Source organism: Callospermophilus lateralis, chromosome 7, assembly GCF_048772815.1.
Source record: "Callospermophilus lateralis isolate mCalLat2 chromosome 7, mCalLat2.hap1, whole genome shotgun sequence".
Lineage (NCBI taxonomy): Eukaryota > Metazoa > Chordata > Mammalia > Rodentia > Sciuridae > Callospermophilus > Callospermophilus lateralis.
This window is the reverse complement of record NC_135311.1, coordinates 38,302,898-38,317,245: the sequence shown is the minus strand read 5'-3', so window position 1 is coordinate 38,317,245 and position 14,348 is coordinate 38,302,898. Positions and strand designations below refer to the sequence as shown.

Genomic DNA, 14,348 nt, shown 5'->3' with positions numbered 1-14,348 from the left:
TGGATTTTGTTAAAATTGTTTCAATAAATCAGAATTAGATGGCACTTATATAAGTATTTACTCCTCAGTCTTTTACTTTTAGTGACAGGCAGTTCAATTAATCTTCAGGAGAATTATAACCTATATCAACACCAGTAAGTTTTCTCACATACTTACTGTGTAAGCATAAACCAACAGCTTAAACACCATAAATTGGAAGTGATTAAAATGTGTTTGTTTTAATGATTAAATGAGAAAACACCTAAGAGTATCTAGCACCTTGTTTTGAAACATAATGAGCATTGGACAAATTTAAAGATAGATCCTGATTGGCTTCTCAAACCTACAGGATCTGTAGATAATATTATTTTTATGTTATAATATAAATAATACCGATAGGCTAAAAGAAGAGAACAGAATACAAAGAGATGAAAAGAGAAAGAAAAACTAAGATTAGAAGAACAGAAACTACTCTCCCCGGAAAAAAAAAAAAAAGTGACAGAAGGCTGAGTTGAATTTGTTTTCTGCCAACAGTGATTTTCTTTTAATATGTGGAGTTCTATTTTTTAAAGGTTACACCCAATGGTTTGGCAACAAGTGTCACTAGGATAAAGTTAGATTGCTAAGGTATTCATCAGAATAGTGTCCAGAACACCCTCAAAACATATTTCGTTAAGGTGCCGAATGAGTCATCATGTACATATATTTAAAGTATTATTTTGTTCCAGGTTTAAGCTATATTTGTTGTGACGAAGTGGACACCACCTACAGGTGACAGGTGTTTGGGAGTTAGAGGTCACCTTCAGTTTCATTCTCTGTGGTCTCAGAATCTCCAGAACACTACCTTCCCCAACTCCATCTACTCAACACACACATTTACATCTATAGAAGGCATTTCCCTCTTATTTGTATATGGGCACACATACTTCTCTACTTGCTACAGATTAGAAAGGGTCCACTGGATTTCTACTCTTTTTACAGACTGGCATGGACTGGCACTGAATTGACACTTTGGAATGACCATGATGGAGACGGCAATAGCAGCAAAGACTAGACCTCGCATATATTTGGGTTTCAAAAATTTTTTTAGAATTACAAATGATGATGAAATTTGGACCATCCGAAGTCTTCTAATTTATTTGTAGTTATAAATGACCACAAAAGTTTTTCTTCTGGATCTCCAGGGGTCCTTTTAATATTCATTTAACTAAATGTTGATTAAAGGTATTTTATATTATCAATCCAGAATGTGTTTTACTTTAATGCATTTATCTAACAGATAATTATTTAGCATTTGTCACTCACTGGGCACAGAGAGAGGTGAAATGCAGTGTAGAAAAGACAATTACAATACAGTATGATAAAAAGTTAATTGAGAGACATTGGAGATATCTATATCTATCTATCTATATATAGATTATATAGAGATTTAAATTAATGTCCTAACCAAATTTTGCAGAAATCAAGAAATATTTCCTAGAGTAAATAATGTTTACATGAAATCTGGAAAGATAAGTAAAATTAAGAAGAAAAAGAGAAGCAAAAAGTGTCTTGGGAAAGCTTAGAGAAATAAGAATAAATTATATTCCATGTATGTCAAAACACACACTACTGTCATGGATATCCAGAAAGAACACACACACACACACACACACACACACACACACACACACACACACACAAGAATACACAGCTTCAGTGACTAAATTAAGTGTCCTATGTGTTTAAAAATAGATCTACAGGGTGATAGAAATTGATAAAGGCAAAAAGCATGATCTCATTAAGGACTTTGTAGATTAAATAAGTCAGAATGAATCCCACGCTATAAGCAAGTGGGGTTTAGTCAACTGTGGTTTGGCTTAACATATTTGAACTGATTTTTTCCCTTAGTATATTAAACTTATACATACCATTGTGATTTATTAATTTATTGGGGGGGTACCAGGGATTGAATTCAGGGCAGAGAGCCACATCCTCAGCTGTATTTAGAGAAAGGGTCTCACTCAGTTGCTCAGTAACTAGCTTTTGCTGAGGCTGGCTTTGAACTTGTGATGCTCCTGATTTAGCTTCTGGAGCTGCTGGGATTACAGGTGCTCACCTTGGAGCCCGGCTACTGGGGTTTATTTTGACATAATAATACAAACAGCATTTCTTTTTTATATTTCAAAACTATTGTTTCTGACAAAAAGGTAGAGAGATACATAGAAAAAATATTGGCTGGATCTAGACTGTAAACTACACACACACACATGAAATTCCTCATCTTAGTCAAATCCTGTGGTGTGTGTCTTCTGCATCTGTCACTTAACATTATGATCTCCACTTCATCCACATTGCTACAAAGGACAGGACTTTGTCCTTTTGTTACTGAATATTATTACATTATGCATAAATACATCTTCTTAATCCGTCTGTCAGTGGACACCTTGGTTGATTGTAAATTTTGTTTTTTATCATCAGTGCCTTAAAAATTGGGAGTGTAGGCATCTCTGATATTTTCATTGCATTCCTTAAAAAAAATTCCTGATAATGGAATTGCTAAATCATGTGATAGTTTTATTTCTTGTATTTACAAACTTTACTATTTTCCATAGTGGTTATCCTAATTTACATTTCTATCAATAGTTTACAAGAAATTATCCTTTCTTCACACCTTACCAACACTGGTCATTTTATCTCACTTTGATTATGTCATTATAATTTATAATTGAGGGAAAATGTTATTTTATTGTGGTTCTCTTTTGCAATTCTCTGGCGATTTGTATTGTAGAATATGTTTATATATGTTGCCCATTTGTATATTTTCTTTTGAGAAATGTGTATCCAGATTATTTACCCATGTTGTAATTAGATTGTTTACTGTTTTAGTTTTTTAAATTCCTTATATATTCTGGATATTAATTTTTTTTGGATGAATAGTTTGAAAATATTTTCTTCCCTTCCATAGACTGTCTCTTCATGTAGTTATGCAAAACCCTTGTAATGTAATGTAATCTTGTTTATCTATTTTTTTTTCTATTTTTGCTGATGTATTTACTTTCTTTTCAAGAAAGTCCTCATTTAGATGAATGTCATAGAGTGTTTTCTTCTAGTAATTTTATAGTTTTGGGTTTAACTTTGAAGTGTTTTGTTTGTTTTGCATGGGAATTGAACACAAGGGGGTTTTACCACTGAACTACATCCCTATTCCTTTTTATTTATTTATTTATTTATTTATTTATTTATTTATTTATTTATTTATTTATTATATTTTAAGACAGGGCCTTGCTAAGTTGTTGAGGTTGGCCTTAAACTTACAAACCTCCTGCCTCAGCCTCCCATATTCCTGGGATTACAGGAGTGCATAACTCTATATAACTACATTTGTATTTAAATTTTCAATCCATTTTGAGTTGATGCATTTTATTATGGTGAGATATAGGAATCTAGTTTAATTCAAGTAGACATTCAGGTTTCCTAGGAACATTTATTAAAGGGAATATCCTTGCCCACATTCTTGGCTCCTTTCTAAAAATCATATGGCTCTTTCTAAAAATCATTTGGCTAAAAGTGTGTGGATTTATTTCTGCTCCATTGGTCTATATATTTTTTCTTATTCCATTACCATGCTGTTTTGATTACTGAAGGTTTGTATTATATTGTGAATTCAGGTCAGCATGGTGCCTCTAGCTTTGTTCCTCATATTCAAGAATGCTTTGGACATTCAGTGTCTGTTGTTCTTCCATACAAATTTTATGATTTTTTTAAAAATTTAAATATAAAATATAATAGCATCCACCTGAGGCTGAGGCAAGAGGATTGCAAGTTTGAGGCCAGCCTCAGCAACTGACATATGATATTAGCATTTTTATAAGGATTGTAATAAATATGTAGATTACTTTGTATAGTATAGACATTTTAGCAATGAATCCTTCCAATCAATAAACACTCTATGTCTTTCCATTGATCTCTGCCCTCTTCAATTTCTTTCATCAATATTTTATAGTTTTTTTAAATTTTTTTATTTTTATGTGGTGCTGAGGTTCAAACCCAGGGCCTCACACATGCGAGGTGAGTGCTCTACCTCTGAGCCACAGCCCCAGCCCCCATTTTATAGATTTTATTGAATAGACCTTTTACCTTCTTGAATGTATTCCTAGGTATTTACAGTTACTATAGATGAGATTGTTTTCTTTATATCATTTTTAGATATATTACTATTTTATTCAGTTTTTGCACTGCTGCAACTGAAAGACCTGACAAGAACAATCATAGAGAAGGAAAGGTTGACTTAGGGGCTCATGGATTCAGAGATCTGAGTCCATAGACAGCAGGTTCCATTCCTTGGGGCTCAAGGTGAGGCAGGACACCATGGTGGAAGAGTGTGGCAGAGGGAACCAGCTCACATGATGATCAGGAGGCAGAGAGAGAAAGAGAGAGGTCTCCACTTGCCAGATACAAATACATAGCCCAAAGCTATGCCCCCAATTCCCGCCCCCTCCAGCCACACCCCACTGCCTCCAGTCACCACCCAGTTCATTCCATCAGGGATTACTTCACTGATCAGGTTAAGACTATCACCCAATCATTTCTCCTCCAAACCTTTTTGCATTGTCTCACATGTGAGCTTTGGGGAGACACCACATCTAAACCATAAAAATTACTAATGACGGTTTGTTTCTTTGTAACCTGTTTCCATGTATCAGTTACTTCCTGGTTTAAGAAGCTAATTTATATCAATATCCAGGTGTGTGTTGTTGGTAAGCAGTTTTTCCTTGTTATTTTCACTGTCTGCCACCTAAAACCGCCCTGTGGTTCTGGCTCTAGGCCACCTTGGCTGCACGTCAGAGTCAGCATAGGACTTAGGAGGTCTGACACTGAGAACCAACTGCCAGGCCCACTTCCCTCTCTCCCTTCCTTTAAACCATAGATGGAGGTTTGTTCTACGGAACACACAGGAGAAAGAATCTGGAGGATGGGGAAGGAGGACAGCTCACTACAAGGGCACAGTTGGCCTGTCATTTCAGTTCCTCTTGAGAGATGCCTGGAGACCAAGGAAGTGAGATGTACATCTAAAACTCAGACCTTGAGAGGGAGGAAACTCCAAAGAGGTGGAGGAATAGTGAGAGAAAGGCAAAAGAGGGAACTATGGGAAAGACAAGGGAGAGGTAAGCCGGGTGGTGTGGCAACAGCAGGTGATTTTGAAATGCTCTTTGGAGCAAGATAATTGAAACTGAAGTAAAATATCCAGGACTTTGAAGCTACCCTTTGGTATCTATTGTATGGGATGGAGAATAAATCTAAGTCAGTGGTCTGGGTTGCTTAAGAAAGGGGCCATGGCAACCTCTCATGGCCTGTTGTGTGTCATCTCCAATTCCTGAAGACCTGAAAATGTTGTAGAGAGGAAATTTTAATTTAGGACAGTCTGAACAATCTTAATCCAGTGTAGTAGCCATATAAACCAGAGAGCTGGGTGGGCTAAGCATAGATAAATAAACCTACCTATTTCTCTTAGGCTATAAGTCTGATGTTCTAAAGAATGAAGCAGTCACTTTGTTTTAGAGACACTTTGTCCAAATAACCAACAATTACTTAGAGATGCATTAAAAATAATTATCACTTATATATTGGGACTCACATCACTAGTATTATTTTATATCTGTAAACAATATGACTCTTAATTATTTATGTTGGCTCTTTAAATAGTGAATATGAACTTTGGTGCTTAACTTTTAGCCCAAATTTAATAAATATATTGGGCCTCATGGAATATATTTCTATATCATGATTCCTCCTGAATTTACCTTGATAATATAAAATTACTTTACATTTCCTCTAATTCCTTAATATATTGAGATAATATGTTTACACTTGCCTTAACAGATCATCTCAGATCCATTCTTGAGTGAGACAGGATCTTATCATTCAGAATTCCTTGTTCTGTAAATAACAGATAATTCAACTCAAATTGTCACTAGCAAAAATCAAATCTATTGACCTATGTAAGCTGAAAAGTCTAGGGATAAAATGGCTTCAGGTACAGGTTGATCCAGAGTTGAAACAATTACCTGCAGACATCTCATATTTCTGCTATTTCTGCCTTTGTTTCATTTTTTTAATTTTTTTAAAAATTGTAGACTGACACAATATCTTTATATTATTTATTTTTATGTGGTACTGAGGATTGAACCCAGTACTTCACAGGTGCTAGGCAAGTGCTCTACCACTGAGCCATAACCCCAGTTCTCTTTGTTCCATTTTTAGTCTAAACATGATAGTCTCTGACACTTTCAGCTCACCAAGTCCAGTCCAGAAGAAGAACAAATTCATTCTGAAGGGAAACCAAATGTCACGGGACAAATTTGAATCTTACTTCATTATCCAGAGTTAGATCATTTACCCTTCTGGAACCAAACATTAGAGCCAGAGAAAATGCAACATGCCGACAGCTTTAGTGCATAGCACCCACTCCATCCTGGAACGTGGGGGTGAGTGATTGGATGAGATTAGTGGGAAAACAAACCAAGTAAAATTGGGGTACTCAATGGGAGCAAGAGCTGGGCATAACCACTAACATGTTCAACATATGGACTCAAATATGTTAAATTCCACTGTTCTGGTTTTTTACTTCTTCAGGGGCATCATGTCTTGTTCCCAGTGGCACTTTTGTTCTCAGTGTCATTATTTCTTCATTAATTCAATACTTGATGTGTTCTTATAGGGCATCAAGTCACTGTCAGAGGTCTTAAACATCCATTGACGTAGGGATAGGAAGTGATGTTGAAAACACCACGTGAGGTTCTGGACAATGGAGTCGAGCGAGAAACATTAACTTGGGATGGTGAGATGGGTGAGCTCATTTTCCTGACGAGAACCTGTAAAAAGCCACTGCTCAATCTACCCTCTCAGCCTGACAACAACCCGCCACCCAATTGTAAGTAGAGAAACCAATTTAAGGATAAACAATTTTGCAGTGTACAACTGAAATGAATTAATTATCTGTGTAAATGTTCCTTTTTATCCCTCTAATAATATAATAAATTGAGAACCTAAAGTTAATCCAGTTTTCTAAAATTGCTGTATCTGAGAGTGGCTAAGAGCATTCTGCTCCCTAAGCCCTAATGTTGGGCCCAATTTTCAGCAATTGGATGTTCGGTGACTTGACTCTATTTTCCACAATCAACTCACCTGTTAATTAAACCCAGTGTGACATCTCTATAATAATGGCTTTGGCATCAAGAGACCCACGGAAGAACTCTATTCTCCCAATAAATAAAATGAAAGTGCCAATGGCTTTATCACCATCATTAGCAGTGACTTGTGTAGTCTTTGGTCAATTGTCTCAAAATGGCAGGGGGAGACTGATGACAGTTGCTTTGGTCTGGGTCTGAGACTCCAGACCATCATTCCATCTCTACCCCTGAGTAGGTATCATCAGCCCTGACCCATTTCAGTACTTCTACTGTTTCCTGTCTGATAGCCTCTGCCCCTGGCTTCTCTCAGGAAGAGGGAGAGGAAAATGGGAGCCTGTTCATGAATAGCGGACAAGTGTCTCGGACTAGCACCTCCTACACTGTGAAACCGGACAATGGACAGAGTATAACTGCAAACACCCAGCAGGACTTAGGTCTGCACATCTCAGGTAATAAGGAGAGAAGGTGAGGGGCCCATGCTGGTGCAGAACCAATAACAAGAGGGCCACAGTTAAAGATCTGGAATCCAAGCAAGTATCAGTTAACTTTTAATGTGAACTTCCACAAAATGGTACATATAAACTTTATACATATTATAAATTAACTAACTCATTGCTTCTCCTAAACTTACATAGATGCTTTTGGTTCTAACTTAACAGGGCATTCAAAGATATTTTAATTACAAAAATCTTAAATAATGACCTTTTTTTTAGAAAGAGCTCTATTGGATGCAAAGTAGACAAAGTTATACTACCCAATGCAGGGCTGAGAACTTAGTGATTGCTTTGCAAATGGGTATAAAGACACAAAGAAACCCTGCCTTGTGGGAACAAAAAAATCAGAATCTGGCAAAACCACTAGCAAAAGCAGACAGAAAGTAGGTAGGTACTGGGAGAAACACAGGTGTGAGTGCTATGCAAAAAGGGAAAGTTGTTTTTTCAGGCAGCATCATGTCATGGAACCACATTCATCTGAAAGACAAGAAATCTCTCTCTTTTTTGTTACTAAACATCCATTCAGTTGCTTGCTGGTCTTGGATCTTCCTAGAATTCTTAGAGCCCCAGTTTTTCATCTGTCAATGGAGACTACTAGGCTAGATCTTTAAGATCATCTACAGCTGTAACATTTGCCACACTGGCTTTCTGCAGCTCCACCCGGGTGAGTGATGAGGACCACCACACCACACCTTTCCCGTCCTGCAAAGGGAAACCATCTTTATCTAATTAAATCCTTCTCCAAACCAATGGAGATGCAGGAGACAGTGTGAAAGTCCTCATCTCAAAACCTCAGCTCTCCCAGCCCCTTTCAACTCTAGGTTATCATTTCAGAACTAATATCTGTGTTGAGATTTAACCATTGCAAAAAACATTGTCTTGTCCATTTTAAAGAATTTTGGGAAGTTAAAACATGATGGAGCTGGGACCTGAACTCTTAACAAATTGCATTGGAATCTTATCCTTTAAGTACTTTTGTGTGGAAGGAGGGTGGCAGATGCTTCTTTTCCTTTCTCGTGTGTAAGCACATGTGTTCACACACACAGATTGCACCTTAGTCTAGTGCAGGTTCCATCAGCTCTGGAAACCTAAAGGGCGTCCCCAATGTCTTTGAATCTCAAGTTTTTCATCTTAATGATGGAGAGTCTGAAAAAGCTAAATAAATAACTGCCTCACAAGGTCATTGAGAGAACCAACTAAGACAACATACATAACAGTATTTTCACCCTACTCAGAATATAAAGAACTTATAATAAATATTAGCTTATGTTACCTTTCTATAAAATAAATCTAAATCGATTGAAAAATATGGTACAAAATTTGCCCTATTTTTTCTTCTTTCTGGAAACATCAAAAACAATATCAATAGCCAGTAGACTGGAATGATGTTCCTCGGAGAACTTGGTTAAATTTACTTATGGTTTGTTTTGTTCATTTGCTTGCTGAAGTATTTTTCTTTATTTATTTTTATATTAACAGATAAAACTTTTCATATTCATCGTTTGAAACATGATGTTTTGAAGTATAAATATTATGTGGAATGGTTACAGCTCCCTAATCCATACATGCACTAACTCATATAGTTATCATTTTCTGTGGTGAGAATATTTAACACCCACGGTCTTAGAATTTTCCAAGAATACAATGTATTGATTTACTGTATTTTATACATCATCACTATCTGTGAATCTGTGACCTCATCATGAAGTTTATTTGTAAGGAAAGAGAAGAGGGAAAGGGAGAAAGTGGGTGTCTTTCACAGGCCTCTGTGAAGTAATGCTTTTCCTTTATAAATGTGCACATGCAGTAAAACAATGGGGTGTTTTTTTCTTTTCAATTCCAAAGGACCAATCAATATTAATAAAAAAATTAATCAATTCAATCAAATTGTCTACATCCGTGATGTCATTTAGACTCAGTCTATATCTTTGTCAAAATGCTCACATGTGGTATTAAAATATCACTCGTTGTTCAAAGCCTTCCCTGAAGTTTTCTGGTTTTTTTTCCTCAAGATTTTCAGGACATTTTGTTAGCTTTGAACCATATTAAATAAGATTCATGATAATTTTCTTATACTCTGGACAGCCATTTGCTTCTGTTTTCCCTGCAAAATGAATAATAATTTTATTTTTATATCTGTAGTACTTAGAACATAAGAGAAATCATAAAACATGTGAATTATTAGACAAACTGCTCCAGTCTTTGGGAGCTCAATAAACAGTTGAAGTTGATGTCTACAAATGTAGATAAAACCAGCTTTGTATAATATGCATGCTCAATAATTACAAAACATCTGTAAGGGGAAACTGATGTATGTGACTAAGAATACTTATAATTAGACTTCTGTGGTTTCTCCCATCCTGCCCCCAAAGTCGAAAACGGGAGAATTCCTTTCCCTTCGACCAGAGTCTAAATATCCTACATATAGGACTTTACCTACAGAACAACCAGGTACCAAATTATTTGTGTGGTATTTCAAGGTTGGTAATGCTTGCATCTTACAAATGCAGACCAGAACTTCATGGAAAACGAAGTTATTTACACTTAGGGTGGAGAACCTCAGAGAACAAGGATCCCTCTTAAGTTTCCCCTATCTGGGAAAGTACATAAAACATAATAATAAAGTAATAAAAGGGCAGTATTTAGTAAGCACTTCCTGATTATCAAAATGATCTCTTTCATATAGTTGATCCCAATGAATCCCCTCCAATAGCCCTGGGAAGCAGAAATTACTCTTCTCATCATACAAGGGAGGAAATGGGCCATGAAGTTGTAAGGCCTTACCACTATAAGATGCCAGATTCAGATTAAAACCTACATCTGTCTCAACTCAAAACCCATTTGATCCCTGCATTACCCGGCTTCTTAGGGGAAAATTTCAGATCACATGTGTAGAAACTCATTAGTAGTATTGAGAATTATGGAATCTAAAATTAGAGAAAGATAACAGTGTGTCTGAGATAAATCTATGAACTTACTAGGCAATAAAAAGTCTTATGTTAGTTTTTGGCAAATAACCAGAGAAACAACATGGAGCAAGAAGAGTATATTTGTCCCTTTCACAGAGCTGGGGAAGTCTAAATATAATTATGGAAATAGAAACATCAGAGATAAGGCAGCACTCCTTTAGGAGAAGCAATGGTGCTTGCCTATATTGGTGCTTATATCTGAATTTAAATTCACAGAAACGCAATACTACCATTCTCGTGATATTGTGCCAAGCATTATTTAGTTCACCCTGTCTGTAACAGATGTAAAGAAACCCAGGAATAAGTTTTAAAAATTCCATTCATCTATTGATGGGCACCTGGGCTGGTTCCATAATAACTTGGCTATTGTGAATTGCACTGTGATATATATTGATGTGTCTGTATCACATATAAAATGCTGATTTTTGTTCTTTTTCTAAATGTTGAAGAGTGGGGTAGTTTTTTGAGGAATCTCCATACAGTTTTCCAAAGTGGTTGTACTAATTTGCAATATATGATTGTATCTTTTCCCTCATATCATCACCAGCATTTATTAGTATTTGTATTCTTGATGATTGTTATTCTAATTTGAGTGAAAAGAAATCTAAATGCAATTTGAATTGGAATTTCCCTGATTGCTGGGGATAGAAATAGTGGACATTTTTTCTTATATTTGTGGGGCATTTTATTTCTTATTTTGAGAAATATCTGAATAGGTCAAAATGAACACTGTCATTCTATATAGCTATAAAGCATTAATAAAAACATTAAAAATTCTTTTCTATGGATATATACAAGAGTTGTCTTAATAGTACTCATATAATTCCAAATGAATATCAATCATGTAAATCAATATATTTTAAATAATAATCTCTTCTGAATATGTCTGATTCTTGAACCAAAGTCAACATGAAGCCTTGGGCTGGGACTTATTTATATGTGTATCATTATCACATACAGCTCCTCACACATGATTATAATCATACTGCTTAATATTCATTGTGTACTGACTGATATTCTTGAGACAATTGTTCTGTGTTAAGGTAGAACACATTGCCAAAGTTTTTGTTATTACTATCAATTAAGGTAATAATTAGTGATATTTTTAAAGGGGATGAATAAAGTGTTATTTCTATAATATCTGTATTCCAATATGCTTTAGAGAGCTGCAAATGTACTAGAAATTGGGAATAATATTAGGTGGATGGAGTTCCAATGACCAGCTATCCTATTCAGAACTATTTTCTTATTTTAAACCAAAAATATTTTTTTTAGGTTTGAATGAATTATCACTAGGACATGTGGTACATAAATCCTTAAAAATTCTTGATATTGAGCAATCTTCATTCCCAGGGTAACACTCAGGATTCTCTTTCTTCATGAATTTGATGCCATCAATGAGATCAGTAATAGCTTAACAAGTTAGTTTTTTTTAAATTTATCTAGTAATTATTTATTGAGAGGTTATTAAATACTAGTGACTAAATAGAAATCAGGTGAAGACACATAAAATTCCCATCTTTCCATCAACAATACAAAATCTAGTGGAGAAGAGAGAGATGAGAACAATTCAATCTAATACTTTAAAATTAAGTGAATGTCTTATTAAATTATCTTTTGATGTCTTATGTGAGTTCTGAAGAAGAAAGAACTTCTCTTACTAGAGCCATGGAAACTTCCAGAAAGTGTGGACTATATAATATCTACAAGTATAAATGGGTAATAAACAATTTTGAGAAGAAATAAAGAAAAGAAGGCCAAAACTTCTTTTCCTAATACTAACATATAATGGTACAGAAGAAGATTAGAAATATAGTTTGGTTTCCCGGATGAAAGACTTTGAAAAACTGTAGGGTTTAAACTTTATTCAACAGGCAAGAGTAAAATTTTTGAGGATGGGAGAACTGTCATGCAATTTATATACCAGAAGTTTTATCTGGCTTCAGGGGAAAGATAAATCAAAGAGATGTGAGTAATAGTGGGCAGGAGAGACACAACATAATTTCTGTAGTGGTTAAGGGGAGTGAGGGACATGCAAAAAAGTCCTGAAAAAAGATTGTGGTTCTGCTGTGGTAGAAAAGGCTCTCAGACCTGCACTGGAGGGTGTATGGCCTCCTCCATCTTGGGCTAGAGGCACGTAAATAAGAAGTGAATGTTTCCAGCTGTTGGAGCAGAATAAGAATACAGAGGCAACAGTCAGCATAAAGAGAATATGAGAAAATAGAAATAATGATTCCTGCCAAGAAGTAAGGTGAGGAGTGTAGAAGAGAATATAGTTTGAGGATACGGAGAGATTAAATTTAAGAGTTTAAGAGTAGGAGTTTTGATATAAGGAAATACAAACAAAAAGAATATGAAGATATATATAGATATATATATATATAAATTTCAGATGGTCTATTTTCTTTGCAACTGTGGGAAATCTTTCCCTAAAATAGTGTGGATGCAAGAAAGCCAAATGAACAAGTGTCAAATGAACAAGTGGAAAAATTGAAATGTCAGCCTCCTTGTGGGGATGGAGACATGGTTGAATCTGAAACGGCAAGAACTTCTTGGCTGTGGTTGTTAGACCTAAAAGCAAATGTACACTGACTCAATTTTAGGTATTTCATTTATTGAAAAATTAGAAGGGAGAAGGAATGATGTATTTTGAACCCCAAATATGAGAATACCTGCTCCGCCATGATTAATTTCCAGTGATTCTACTAATTTTCAGGGAGCTCTTTTGCCACTTTCTCTTCCTCTCTCCTGGACTGTTTTCTGAGGATGTACCCTCCATGGAGTGGACCAATGACACCGTGGTGAGAAAGTTTGTCTTCCTGGGCTTCTCTGCTCTGGCTGGGCTGTAGCAGCTGCTCTTCGTGGTCTTCCTGCTCCTCTACCTCTTCACACTGGGCACCAATGCCATCATCATGTCCACCATTGTGCTGGACAGAGCCCTTCATACCCCCATGTACTTCTTCCTCTCAGTCCTCTCCTGCTCTGAGACCTGCTACACCTTTGTCATTGTGCCCAAGATGCTGGTGGACCTGCTGGCTCAGAAGAAGACCATCTCCTTCCTGGGCTGTGCCATCCAGATGTTCACCGTCCTCTTCCTGGGCTGCTCTCACTCCTTCCTGCTGGCAGCCATGGGTTATGACCGCTACGTGGCCATCTGCAACCCGCTATGCTACACTGTGCTCATGGGCCACGGGGTGTGCTTGGGATTAGTGGCTGCTGCCTGCGCCTGTGGCTTCACTGTGGCTCAGATCATCACATCATTGGTATTCCACCTGCCCTTCCACTCCTCCAACCAACTGCATCACTTCTTCTGTGACATCTCTCCTGTCCTCAAACTGGCATCCTACCATACCCACTTCAGTCAAATTATCATCTTCATGCTCTGTGCTTTGGTCTTGGTTGCTCCTCTGTTGTTAATCTTGGTGTCCTACATTCGTATCATCTCAGCCATAGTCCAGTTTCCTTCCACCCTGGGCAGGTACAAAGCTTTCTCCACCTGTGCTTCATTGTCATTGTCCACTATGGCTTATGATTGTCATTGTCCACTATGGCTGTGCCTCTTTTATCTACCTAAGGCCTAAGTCCACTACTCATCAAGCCAGGATGCTCTGATATCAGTATCCTACACTATCCTAACTCCATTATTCAACCCAATGATTTACAGCTTAAGAAATAAAGAGTTCAAATCAGTGCTTCATAGAGTTGTGGGAAGAACAATTTCTCTGCCACATTAA

At 36.5% G+C, this 14,348-nt stretch overlaps 1 pseudogene; it reads left to right on the top strand.

Moving 5' to 3' along the window:
* Nucleotides 1–13,391: 13,391 nt before the first annotated feature.
* LOC143404202 (olfactory receptor 10K2-like) lies at nt 13,392–14,348 on the top strand (annotated as a pseudogene).